We start from the raw sequence: 15246 nt of genomic DNA, 5'->3' as shown, positions 1-15246 counted from the left end.
TGGAAAGGAGCTTGGAACGGGGTTGAAGAGGAAATGTAGAGGGAGGGGAGAGGGGATGCTGGGAAGAGTTTAAAAGGGTTACGAGGGGAGAGGCAGGGGGGATAACGAATATATTTGAGGATGAACCAGTGAAATCGTTTAGAAAATGGATGGTGGATCGAAAATTAATCTTGCACGATTTTTAGGGATAAATATTTCGGAGAGAGAGAGAGAGAGAGAGAGAGAAGTAGTTTGGAAGTTTTTTTCGGGGAAAATTGAATCGTATATATAAGAAAAAGTGCGTGAATAAAGGATAGTAAAAACGAGGTAAGAGAAAAAAGGAGTTGGAATTGTAGGAAAAAAAGAGAGAAAAAGAGAAACGTGGAGAATTGGGAAAAACAGATAGTTTTGGTGTAAATTGAAGAAAGAAAGGAAAGGTAGAGAGTGGAAACGAGGCGCCAGGTCACTTTGGGAGAAGAGATCGACGCTTAACGATGTCTCTCGATACCCATTACGTAGCTAGCCGGGATTCAACGAGCCACTGCTACACCACCCCTATCATTGTGTACAATGGAGGAAGAAAAATCCGATTGATCCTCTACCTCTAACTTTAAAGCTGCCTTACACAATCAGTTTTGTTTGGTGATTCTTCCTCGTTTCTTTTACTTCGAATTCAACAAAAAATTGTACATTTAAGAGATTGAAGAAACTTATTAAACTCATTAATCTTAAATTCAACGTAATATTTTCTAATTATTCAAATGCCTTGCGTCAAACAAGCAACATGGAACAAAATTTTCACGAATAACATGTTGATTTTGATTTCGAGGATATTACAATAATAATTAATTACAAAATATATTATAATTATAAAATATAATATAATTAAAAAATGACAAACGTGTGAACGATCCTTTACTCTTAGGACGAATTTAGATCTCAGCAAGATCTCCTTAGACTAGCTGTGTTTTACAATTTTCCTAGAATCCTCCGTATTCCCTTAAAGTCAAATACGATTCTACGCTGAGTGGTTCGGGGATGAAGAACTTCTGAGAAAGTTGGTTACCGAAAATTTGAATATTGAAGAATTCCAAGAAACAAAAATACTCGATTACGGGATATTTATACGAGAGAAAAAGATGCGATAAGTACACAGTTCTTTAAATTCATTTTTCTCCTTTTCTACGAACTTTCAATTCAAAATATTATTTTTGCGCGAAATCTTACGAGAAATAAAAGATTTAAAAAAATCATTCTTTAAAAAAAAAATAACAAGATTCTTAATAATTAAGAGAGATTTTTTTAATAGAATATTATTACGTAGAATCCAAAATACGAGATACATTTTGTAATAAGACTAAAACAAATACAAAAGCTTAGAAAAATCGAGGCTTACTTATTAACTAATCAAAATTTCCATTTAGACGAAGCGAAAGAAAGAGATAGCTTCGTCTTCGTGCCACGGTGTGGCGCACCGTGTCATTCCGTCCTCGTCTCACGCTTCATCTAACGAAAACTTAAATTGCCTAATAACTTAATAAATAATCCTCGGCCAATATTTTTATATACCAACTTTTACATTTATTCCTGGACTCGATTCTCCAAAGACAATTTGTTCCACGAATACGTTAACATCCTGCGTAATAATCCCATCGATAAATAGCCGAGCAAAATAGTGGGCAAAAGTGATCTCATTTTTTTCCCCATAATTTCACCGATCCACCGAGTCGGAAACAGGTAGTTAACGCGGAGCAGGAAGGAAGGAGGAGCAGAGACAGACGCTGCACCCTTGGCGGGTCGTAGAGCGTGCACTCGAGCGGCTTTGACATGCAAATTGCCTGACAATGAATTTCGTAAAACCTTTTACCGCGGAGTACGTTCTCGAGAGCGTACGTACGTAGCACAGGCAGCTGAAAACGCTCTTTCGCGGTCCCGCCCGCCCACGCAGACGAGCCTAGAACTCCTCCTCCTCCTCCTCCTCCTCCTCCTCCTTCTCCATTCCATGGAGACGCCAGACGACGTATTAATCACTGTCTACCGGCATCGCATACCCATCTCTCGACGATCGCGACCCCAAGATTCTTAAACGATGCCCCAAAATCAGTTTCACCGGATTCATCGCGCGTGAATCAGGCCAGAACCCTCCTCCTCCGTGATCGTGATTAATACGAACGTCGTGGCTCGAATAATCGACGTCGAAACGACGGCGAATCGAGAGACGCGACAAGGTTGAGGCGTTGGAGGGGGTTGCGAAGGAGGGGGAGGGAGAGGGAGAGAAATCGAGCACCGCGAAACGCTTCCTCCGCAACTCGTTATCGCGATTGGGATGTTCCCCCTTACGGGATTTGGGGGTGTAAGTTGAGTTAGAACATAGCGCGGTGTTGTAATACGATTTTGATATGGTGAAAGGGTTGATTCGCGGGTTTGATTCGGTTTGTTTCGTTCAATTTTGTCTCTTCTTGCTCGAATTGTTTTTTTATTTGATATTTGATCTTTTTTTTCTTTTTTTTTAATTATTCTTCAATGTGCGCATTTTACAATCATGTTTGAAATCAAAGTTTAGGTTAGAAGAATTTTTAATAAATATTTAGAAACGTTGGAAATGTGCATAGATGTTGAAAGTGCAAATTGTTTGTTTGTTTGTTTGTTTGTTCGTTCGTTCGTTCGTTCGTTCGTTCGTGTGCCTAATCAAATAAAAGGGGCGAAAAAAATAAATAATTCTTGCCGAAATTACGCGCTAAAAAATGTAAAAAAAAAAAAAAAAAAAAAAAAAAAAAGTGGAAAAGTACCGTTTTACGGTGCTTCCATGTTCATTTAAATAAAAAATTGCTTGCAAGCATTATTCCCATATTTACCATGTTTCCATTTTCGACGAGAAAATCGTTTTTCCGGAAAATCGAACGGCAATTTCTTGCTGAATTATAAATTGCGATTTTGTATAAAAGCGGCATTACAACGGTAACGGGAGGGAGGGCGTTGTAATCGAATCACTTTGTACAGGGAAATGAGGGTACTTTATGGTGGGTTCGAAGCCCGACAAAAGAAAACAAGCGCCCCTCCTCTCCTGCATCCCCCATAAGAAAATGCAGCTTTCATTTTCCCTAACTAATTTTCACGCGAATTGACAATTACGCTACACGTCGAAATTAATCAGATTCCCGCGAAATAGAATTCCAGAGAGAAGATTTTCACCTTTCACGATCGAAAAACCAGTTTTAAATATCCTCGTACGACGATTTAACTCGTCGCGAGAAACACGATTTTTCCTTCGCTTTCTTTTTTATATTGAAAAAAGAAAAAGAAAATATCGATAACCATATATATATATATATATATACGCTATATCGACCACGCACGATATTTCTTCGTTAAAATTCTTCGTGAATTCCTTAAAATTCAAGCGAAGTGTATCGAGGGGGGTTGGGGCTACGCGTATAATTTCGAGACAGGGTGTATCGTATTTCACGGAGGGTGAAGGGTGAAGGTTCTGCCGGACAAAGGGCGAGGGCGTGGAAGGCGAGCAAAGAAACCGGTGGATCTCCGGTATAACGCCTTATAAAGAGTAAAGCCAGAGCAGAGGGTGTAGCAGAATTTATCGTGGTTGTCTGGCGGAGCTAAGGGGATCACGGGCCGCAATGATTTTCAATTTTCAAATCCACTTTCCGCCTCTTCTCCTTCGCTCTTCTCCTCCTTCTCCTCCTCCTCCTTCTTCTTCTTCTTTTTCTTCTTATTGGAGGATATCGAATCGACGTATTTCGTGCACGCTCGGTTCTTAAGTTTGCGCGAAGACATGGAGAACATCGAAATTCGTGGATACACGTTGTACTTTCAATTTATTCATTTTATCTTATATCCGTTGCTTTGGTCTTAGTCACGTGCAAAGTAGCAAAATCATAAAGTTATAAAATTATAAAATTATAAAGCTTGCGCGAAGACGCGGAGAACATCTTTCTGGATTGCACTTTCACAATTTATTCATTTTACCTGTGTCCCTTTGCTTTCGTCTTATTATCGTGCAGAGAAAATTATAAAACCGATAACAGAATATCTACCATGTACCAAAACTACAAAATAACGTGTTAAGAAAACGATTAAAAATTCATAATTTAATTATTCAGATATTAATATTAATCAATTAATTATTCCAATTGCAAAAAGTATTTTCTCGTTAATATCGCCTAAAAAAAAAAAAAAAAAAAAAAAATTCTACGAAATCATACCATAATCAAGATTCTGAAGAGAAAGAAAAAAAAAAAAAGAAGAGAAAAAAGAAGAACCAAAATGTTCGTCCGTAAAATCGCATTGCACAGTCAGGTTTTCCTCCCCCATATTTTTTCTTTTTCTTTTTTTTTTTTTTTTTTTTTAGGCACGTGGCCACGGTAGCACTGGCACACCCTTTATCCCGAGGAAGCGGAAACGGAACTGGATGAAGCCAGCGCCACTGGCTCGAAGGTAACAAGGTTTTCCTCGGTTGGTTAATTTGCCGCGGATTGGATCGCGCGAAAACACGCGCACTAACGTGGTTTTCAACGAGACCTCCCTCACCCCTTTCTATCCGCCCCCACTCCCGCCACGAAAACCATCCACCAGTGTCACCGACATTCTACACTTTGATCATCGCGAATCGCCAATCACACACCGATGCTAAAATTCTGCCTCGCCTTAACCTGATTACCAATACTATATGCAGTCGACTCGACCGGGTATTTTCATCCTTTTTTCTCTTCTTTTTTCTCTTTCGTTCAAATACGTTTTTCCCTCCCCTCCTCCCAATTTTTTTCTTTATCTTCGTTTTTCCTTTGCCCTCTTCGACCCATCCTCCCCCTCTGCCCCTTCCGCTTCCCTCCTTTTTTTTTTTTTTTTTATTTCTTAATACACGTGTGCATAGGGAAGCTTGGTCGCTCGCGAAAAGCGCCACCCCCCCGATATATATTCGATGCTGAAACTCGTTACACTTTGATCGCCGCGGTGGCTCGCGAGGACGAAAAAGGATTCGCCGTGGTTAAGCTTTCAGCGTGCGGTTCGCTCGTTAATCGAGTCTTTCAGGATCCGTTTTAGCGTCTCGTTTAATGCCACGACGAGAAATTCGGGTATCGTTTATTTTACTGGAATGGAATTCGAATGTTTCGGATAAAAAAAAAAAAGAAAAAAAACGGTGACGATAGATTTATTTTTTTTTTCCTTCTTTTCTGTTTTTTTTCTTTTGATTTTTTTTTTTTTTTTTTGGTAATGAAGCGAGTTAAAAAATATTCTTGCGAAGATCATATCTATTAAATTTAAATATTACGCAAATATCGAAATAATGTAACGATGTAGTTGATTTAATTAATTTCTCTTATAAGAGAATCGAGAGAATTATTGATATTTATTGTAGATTTAAAGAAATATTTATTTTTAATAGTCCATGATCTTTTTTTCCTTTTTTTTTTTTTTAGTTAAAATTTAAATAAAATTCTATTTCGTTACTCAACAAAAATTTTTTGTTCTACTTCTTGTCAACCTTCAAATAACAAACGCCATACAACATATTATCGCTTTTTAATCTTGCGCGGTCATTTTTATTTCATCGATACCGACACAACGTGTATTTCGTTGTAACAAAAATGACGAGCCGGGATAAAAAGCGCTGGCGCGTAACAAAATCGAAGTAAAGCCTTTCATAAGTTTTGATTTAAACTCTGCCGGATAACTCATTCCGTAAACAACATTTTATACTTGACGTATTACTACCGTTTTATACGGGTGCGCGGAGCACTTTGATCAGCGCCGGATAGCTGATGGAAAAATGCAGGCTGCATAACTCGGTTATAGTTTGCGTACACGTCAGCGAACATTTTTACGCATCCCCCTGCCTCGAAACACTATACAGGGTGTTCCATAATACGTGGCGGGTTACAAGTGAAAGTTTATTTTTCACAGGATATACGAATGTACGAAGAAAAAAAATTTGTCTGCGATGCATTATCTATGAAATTGCTATTGTCTATGAAATCAATTTTTTACTCTTCTTTATTATAATAATAAATATAAAATAGAACACGTAATAGATTAAATGATAAGAATGCATTGGAAAATGTCCGTTTTCCAGTATTTTTAATAAATTTAAATCATATTTTATTATAAAATAATTAAATTCTTGATTTTTATAATACTTTACAAAAAAAATATTTGTTGCAAAACACCCTATATGTCAAATATTACACATGTGAAGTTCTATAGCAAAACGCTAACGCTCCATTTACCTAGTTGGAGTGGAGTGAGTTAAAAAATTAATAACTCGAAAAAAAAAAAGATTCGTTATATTTTTTTCAACAAATACAACTGGCCAATTTGCAATTTGACTGCATTTAACGAATACGAATCATATATGGAGATCAATATTGCCATATATATAATTTTATTTTAATATAAAATATAGGAAACAAAACTTAACACGAATATAACATTTGAACAGAAAATCTAATTTACTCTATGTATTTTCCACGTTATATCTTTCATATAAGAACTACCTTTCTATCTAATAAATATTTCTGCCTAACCAATTACTCAACAAATATTAAACTTCATTAACTATCTAATGCTGTTTAAAAACTTTACTACAAGAATACTAATATTCAAATGATCAATAAATTTGAAAGTCAATTTCATCCTCATCCATTATAAAACAATGTGAAACACATAATCGAAACTATAAACTACAATCTATAACTATATAAATACCCGAGATATTAATATTTCAATTGAATGAACATTTTTAGAGAATCGATTGTCGAGAGGTCAAAACAAACACAAAAGTTTCTATACAAAAATATCGGATAAAAATTATTTATTAAGTTATGAACAATTTAAGTTTGTATTAAATGAAGCAACGAGCGAGACAGAGACAGAACGAAACGGAAATGTGACGAAGTCAGTGCTATCTATCTCCATCTCACTTCGCGCGAATCCTAACCTATAATTTCCAAACATAGACTCAAGTTACCTCATCTCCTTATCTTCCTTTCTCTACATCTAGTTTCATGCTATCAATGATTTGCCGTTAAAACCGGAAGCACCCTGTATAATAGCATACACGTATACATATGTATTATATCCTGTGTGTCGGCCTGCCGCATCGGTAGGCGCAGCCAAGCGTCCGCCAATTATTCAGCAAATGTTATAATTGGCACATTCCATTACGCGTAATGGATCGCACTTAGCGGCTGCCGGTGTGATTGGGGCTCGTGAGCGGTGGAGAGAGACGCCGAGACGGGAACGAAACGGTCAGGACGTTCGAGAGAGTGAGAGAATAGAGAAGGAGGCGAGGCCAATCTCGATAATACGAGCGTAGCGAAGGATACGACCTGACGCGTGCGAGATACTCGAGGATAGTGCGTATTTAGACGGTATAGGATATTCCATGCTCGGATTGGCACGGTTCAATCTCGATTCACCGATAATAATTGAGGATTTTCATACGTGACGGTAAGCTGATAACTACGCTACGATTCGATACGTGATATAATATATATATGTGTGTAATTTAGTTTTTTAAATTATTGATTGAATTAAATGTTAGGGAAAAGAAAAATTAATGTAAGCTATGTTTTGTTTGTTGGAATGCATTGATATTGTTAAAAATTGAAAAAAATTATAGATGCATATTGTAATATATTATAATAATATTATTATAATTTAATATTATTAAAAATTAAAATCAAAACAACAAACAAGTTAACAACTATAATTTTTGAGAATATATAGATGAATAACTGTTAAATATTAATAATACAAAAATGGAATGAAAAGATAAACAAATTGATAACAATTGTTTGATGGAATATGTATAACTTATAGAACATTTAAAGAATAAGATTAAATGTTGGAGAAAAGAAGAATTAATGTAAACTATTGTCTCTTAGAATGCATTATTAAAAATTGTTAAAAATTGGAATCAAAACAACAAACAAGTTGACAACTATAGTTATAGAATATATAGATGAATATTATTAAATAATAATATAAAAATGGAATGAAAAGACAAATTAACAACAATAGTTTAGTTTTAGTTGAAATATAGAATTTATAAAATATTTAAAGAATGTGAGAAGAAAATTAAAAATCTAATCACATAATTTATGTTTAAATAAATATAATAAAATTCTTTATTTATTGTAAAATGATATATTAATAATGATATATTAGTTAATATATAGCTGCACAAGTTAATCAAATTATATAAATTTTAATTATAATTAGAAGACTGTCAAATATTAAATCAGAAAATATTTAATTAAATTAAAAATTTCCTGAATTTATTTCAGCATCTCACATTTTATCTTTTAATTAGTAAAATATTAAGAAATTTTACTATTTTTATATAATAATATTTATGACTGTAACTTAAATAATAATATATAATCATAATTAGAAATAAACATTTTTTCATTTTTAAATTAATAGTAGAATATAATAATATAAAATATATTTATGTAAGAATTCATATAAAATATAAACCATAAGAAAAATTAATAATTCATCTATTATTAATCCTTAATAAATTGCAAAAAATAATCTTTATAATAATCTAAACCATTATTGAAATCAACATTTGTAAAGAAATCAATAATGAATGCAACATATAAAATTGATGCATTTGATATAATATTTTAAATACATGTATAATATTATCAATAACATGATGATAAGTATCTTATCAATTATGGATTATGCATATAAATTATCTATAATATGGTTAATCTTGATATGAATAGTATGAATAAATTGAAAATTATTTGTTAAAAATTATTTTCCAATAATTGTATATTATAAATAATATTTTATGATAAATCTATGTCATAAATTCAATAGATGTAAATACATAGAAGTACATAAAGATGTACATATATCTATGTATAATTTAGAGGTTATGTATCATTTGGAATATAAATATTTGTGTATTTATAAATACATTGCCAAATAATAACGTTAATAAATTTATATATAAAATCAATTAAAAATTATCATTAAAAATATTAACTTACCCCAAAATTGATGAAATAAAAAGAAACGAATAATAATCCAATTCAATATGCAATCCAATATCCTGATAACAATCGATTCTTTATCCTAAAAAATTAAAATTATAAAACAAATAAAATAACTAAACATATTAATATTACATATTACAAACTTTATATTAAATTTTTTCAGTACTTACGTTAAAATTTGTGACACTTTAAGATAAAAATGATTCACGATCACAGACACCTTTAACTATTGAAGGATGTACTGACATCTTCGATTATCGAAGGATAAACTAATATCGTTTTATCGATCTGTACGAAATACAATCGTGACAAGCGCGCAAATTTAAATTCAATTTAAATTTAATTTCCTTTCAATCAAAGTTAACTGAACGAATAAACATTAAGAATATTTAATGATTCAATATAATGAAATATGAGAATATATACAATTCTTTAATAAGTAAAAGTAATAATATTGTAATTTTGAAAACAATTTTATTTTTTATATAATTTGTATAACAATCTTATATATTAATCAAACAATATTTAAAATATATAATATTGTTCTTCAAATAAATTTTATTATTTAAGTATTTACATTACTATTTCTATTATACTATATTATACAAGAGCATACTACTATATTTTACAATTTGCTTAAGAGACATAAAGAATAATTATTTCACCTGTTCAAAAATGAACTTCTTTCCGAAAAAAGCAGAGAAAATTCTTTTCATCCGCCCAACAATCATCTCTCGCGCAAAAGAATTTCGAAACCATCGGATTCAAAGATGAAGCACCAATTATATCAAAACCTGGTATCGATCATCTTTTCCGGATCTCTGCATCATCGTTGCAAAACTGGCGCGGCAGTAAACCAGTCGACAACGCGTAATGTAACGTGAGGGATGATTTGTGCCCGCACAAAGGCAGATCCACGAGAAATCTTCGGATATCATGCGGTTTCGTTCGATAAGCGTAGATTGGATAGCGGGCCGGGTGGTCATCATTTACAGGCGGAAACAGTGATGCAAGAGACCATGGACACCGCATGCGGCCCGTGACAATTATTAGGATGGCAATTAGCCGTGTTCGAGCTCGCACACGAAACACAATGGTGGCGCGGCCAGGAGTGGGAAATCTAGCCGGGCGCCGCGAAATAGACTCAGGTGTGCTCGCTGCCCGCTGCTGAATTTATAATTCTGTTAGGCACCCTCCGCAACGAGCCACGTGCCGCCCATCCCCTTCGATTCCCGATCGCGCAGGGTAAAATGTTGGAGAACGTTTCTCGTTGAATCGAGAGCGGCATGCCGCGCCGTTTTTATCGCATTAACTCGATTGAAGGTGGCTGCTCGATTCGAATTTCTACGTCGAAAATGAATATACAGAGAGGGTTCGAGACGATTTTTCATTATGAACGATTGAAATTTTGTTCGAAATTTTGTTGTAATTCTCTTGACTCGAGTTTGGATCTTCAGTTTTATCTGTATAAATTAAATCTTGGAAAGATATTAAATATTTCGATTTTTATTCAAGCCATTCGATTTAAGGATATAGAGTATTTGTATAGATATATGAAGTTTAAGGTTTTCATCATGATGTTTTTTTGAATCGACAGAGGGCGGTTTTTCGTTGGAAATAAACCTTTACGCGTGAATAAAATCGATGGTTCCGGTTGGTGGATTTAGTTTTGCGTCATTGAACAATGTATTCAACCGAGGCTTGATTCTTGCTATCGAACTTCACTCACTCGTAAACCGAGCTCCCCTATTTCTATTGAATCCGAGCGATTTAATTCCATCGGTATCCTTTCGATTTACATTAAAATCGTATCAACATGGATTCGTATCCATTATATTTTTCTTAATTCTTCGTTCTTTATATTTGTATATATATATTTACAATTGAGCAACGAGCAACTTTGTATATTTCTTGAATAATGATTCATAAATTATTCGATATAAAACACACACTTTTCAATTTTCCATTATATCATCTATTAATATTTATTACCGTTTTTATCGATATTTCGATGTATTAATATCTTATAATATTTATTATTGGTTTTTATCCATTAACTCAATCCCCACGATATCTTTGCCAGCACAAAGTTGAGAATTTTTGAAAATAGAAGAAATTGATCTATACAAAATCTAATAAATGTACGAATTCTGAACTAAATGTTACCTAACAGATACAACAACATTCACGAAAATATCCCCAAGTATGCTATCCCTAACATCCCCTCAATCGTCACATTCCTTGAATGCACAAAGTTGAGAATTTTTGAAAATAGAAGAAATTGATCTATACAAAAATCTTCTAATAAATATAATGTACGAATTTTAAGTACGAACTAAATGTTACCTAACAGATATAGCAAGGAAACATCCCCAAATATGCTATTCCTAACATCCCTCCAATCACTTTATCACATTCGTTGAACGCACAAAGTTGAGAATTTTTGAAAATAGAAGAAATTGATCTATACAAAATCTAATAAATGTACGAATTCTGAACTAAATGTTACCTAACAGATATAGCAACATCCAAGGAAATATCCCCAAATATGCTATCCCTAATATCCCTCCAATCACTTTATCATATTTGTTGAACGCACAAAGTTGAGAATTTTTGAAAATAGAAAAAATTGATCTATACAAAAATCTTCTAATAAATATACAAATTCTGAACTAAATGTTACCTAAGATACAGCAGCATTCACGAAAACATCCCCAAGTATCGATGCTATCCCTAACATCCCCCCAATCGCTTTGTCACATTCGTTGAACGCCCACCGACACGTGCTGCGTGTTATCATTAAGACTCGATCTCTCTATCACCAAGATCAAACGTGTATACAGTAAATTATCACCATTTAGAATCCCTATTGTATCATTGAAGATTTATTTCGATCGAGAGAATAAACGAATAACATTATAATCTCTCTTCTAAAATTTAACTCGATATACAACATTTATTAATAACAACAATGCATCAAACTCGAACAAACTATAAATAAAATAACTATACGCATACATACATAACGATAAAAAGAGATGAATTTTTGCTCTCAATATTAAATCAACGGAACAGAATACGATCCCACACGTAGCCTGTATCACGTTTCGTGGTCACACGGATGAAATCGACATCCTCCAACATCCTCCAATTAACGGTGGGAAGCAAGGAATCCCTATCCGTAAGAAACGAAGATTTTTCGTATCGACTGGCACGAGTCGTCGACTGGACGAGAGAGGAGAGAGAAGGAGAGGAATGCCGGCCTGATATGCCGGCTGATGAGGCGGAAGGCAGCTAAAGAGATAAAGCGGTGAAATGGAGGGACGAGACACGGAGAGGGATGGCTAGGCAGCCGAGTGGATACGGGGACGGTGGTGTGGGGACGGGTAAGAGCCGAGGATCCGTAAGGGGGGGAGGGAGGAGGGAAGAGAAATCAACTTTTATTTGCCCGGAACGTCGTTAGGGGTAAGTGGAGGACCGAAGGGTGGCCGGACGTAATGGCGCCCTCAACCCAACCTCGGCTCCTGCCTTCCGGTATCTGTAGCGTGTCTATCCGTGCCTCTTCATCCTTCCCTCTACCTCCACCCCCTTACAACGATTCACAACGATTCGTGCATCGGTATGTTGTTGGAACGATTGTTAGAGAACGTGGAGAGACGTGTGAGAGATATTTTGAAGAGGATATTTGCATATTCGTTTATATACCTGGACGCATCCCTTTGTTATTTTCTTCGTAACTTGTGACACGGCTCGTGGTTAAATTTCCTCCAGGAAAAAAAGAAAAAGTTAAAAAAATTTCCTTAGCTCGAAAGGGAGGGACTAATGGTGTAACTATTCCCGTTATTCGAACTCGATCAATTTCCATTAACACCTTGAAGCAACGAGGAGCGAATAATTCAACAGTTTAACACACTCGTCGACACTTCAATTCGTATTCGATTACATTTTCAACACAAATCTCGTTAAGCGACATTTAATCGGGCGATTAAAATAAATCTGGCGTCGATGTCGTTATGAAATCCTGACGTAACACGCCACGAGATATCGATCCCCAACGGAGGCCAACGAGGAATATCCTCTCAAAACACGTTTCGACACGCGCGCACGCGTTCCGTTTCCGTTAAATAAATAAGAAAGATTTCGAATAACGAATCGTTGCGTCTTACGTGGAGGAAAAAAAGAAAAAGGGAAAGGAAGAAAAGAAAAAGAGAGAGAGAGAGATAATGGATCTCAATGAAGGAAAGCTAATTCTGGAATGACTACGCGATAAATCCTCCCCTCCCCTCTTCGTACCCGGGGATATTACCATCACAATGGTAGACGTCGAGTGGCACGAAAAGAAAGAGGGCTGGGCGGGACGTTGAGATTGCGATGTCCGGCGTCCCGACGCTCCCGAATCCCGCCATACACTTCCTCCCTCCGCGTTGCGCGACGCCCACCCGATTACGCGCCCCTGGATACGCTGAACTTAACCATTGGCAGAACAAACTTTCTACACGTCACGTGCCGTTTGACTTCGAATCCGCGCTGGAGAGAAGGTCAAATTCATCGAGAGAAATTCTGGATGGGCGGACGATGGATCGAAGATGGATCGTTGAAATATTTTAACGAAGTTTTTTTACGTGTGTGGAATATGAATATAATTATACTCTGGAAGAAATTAAAATATTACGAAATATTTTGAAGTTTGTAATTTATATATCGTTGGTGAAGGAACGAGAATCTTTCTGATTCTATTTCATATTCTTTTCATATTCTTATGACAGATTTCCCCTTCGGTAATATCAGTAACGTTCTATCTTTTACGCCTCTATTCTTTCTCCGGTGTGCGGAGCCACGTGTCGCTTGTGTACGCGCCTTAATAGCAGTCGGAACATTAGCGAGCGTCCCTTGAACGTTTACCACTATTAGGTCTTTTGTATATAAAATAGAACGGTTGCATCGACCGGAAGCGTGAAGGAAGGAAGAGGGAAGACGGCGCTTTGGGTAGCAAGAAAAGGATGGGAGGAGGGGTGATATTACGACGAGCGACTCCAACCCTCGACTTCCGTCGTGATAAATTAACAGAAGCTTACGACACTTCGTGGCCCTTTGTCGAATGTAAAGACAAGAGGATGTTGAAGGAATGCTTAACCGAGAATCATTTTTAATTTAATTCTTTTCGTTTCGATCAATTGTTCGTCGACATATTATTCGAACGATCGTAATTATTTAATTTTTCATTACGCGAATAATGTGTTAATGAATCATGTAAATATAAATTGTATACACTTTACTTCGTGATAATTGATTTTATCGCACGAGAAAAGAACTTTTTCCACTTTTTGTTAATTTTACTTACGAGAATCATCGATAAATTATAATCAAAGATCAAAAAACTTTTCACCGTATTTGTAAGGAAACAAACTCATCAGACTTTCCCAACCGCGTTTCTTACGTATAATGTTTAACAAAAAAAAAAAAAAACTTTTCCCCGTATTTGTAAGGAAACAAACTCATCAGACTTTCCCCACCGGGTTTTTTCCGTGTAATGTTTAACAAAAAAAAAAAAAAAGGAGCAAAAGAAACGACGGAAAAAGACTCTTCAAAAAAACTTCTCCCCGTGACTAAAAGCCCTGCAACCTCCTCTCTTTCATATAACCTCCTCTACTTACAAACTTGAAACCACAGCTCCATACTTACATACATACTTGAAACCTCAAACGCGTCAGAGTTGCGATTTCATTATCCACCGCAAAGAATAAAGCGAAGCTAACTTAAAAAGAAATCTTACCCGTGATGAATATCCCTCTTCAACAAAATGTTAGCAAAACGATCGTTTATTGAGCAAAGTAGATTGAGTTGCGAGTTGAACCTAACCTAAAAAAGAAAAACTATTCCTGATGAATAATCTTTTCGTCTTTATAATTTGGGGCATAACCTAAAAAAACGATTATTTCTAACAAGTATTCCTTTATTTTTACAAAAACGAGATAATAGCAAAACGATTACTTATTGAGCAAAATAGATCGAGGTTTAATCTAAAAAAAATGTATTTTTAACGAATATTCTACCATTTCATCAACAAATGTGATAATTAAAATAATTACTTATTGAGCAAAGTGATAAGGATTAAATTAATAAACTTAATTTAAAAAAAAAAACTATTCCTTTTAGCTTCATACATAACCTAAAAAGAAGATTATTCCCAACAAATATCTCTCCATTATTTCCATCAACGATATAATAATAAAATTGT

Source organism: Apis dorsata, unplaced genomic scaffold (assembly GCF_000469605.1).
Source record: "Apis dorsata unplaced genomic scaffold, Apis dorsata 1.3 scaffold_188, whole genome shotgun sequence".
In the NCBI taxonomy this organism is placed as follows: domain Eukaryota; kingdom Metazoa; phylum Arthropoda; class Insecta; order Hymenoptera; family Apidae; genus Apis; species Apis dorsata.
The sequence above is the reverse complement of the archived record's forward strand: the minus strand, read 5'-3'. Positions refer to the sequence as shown.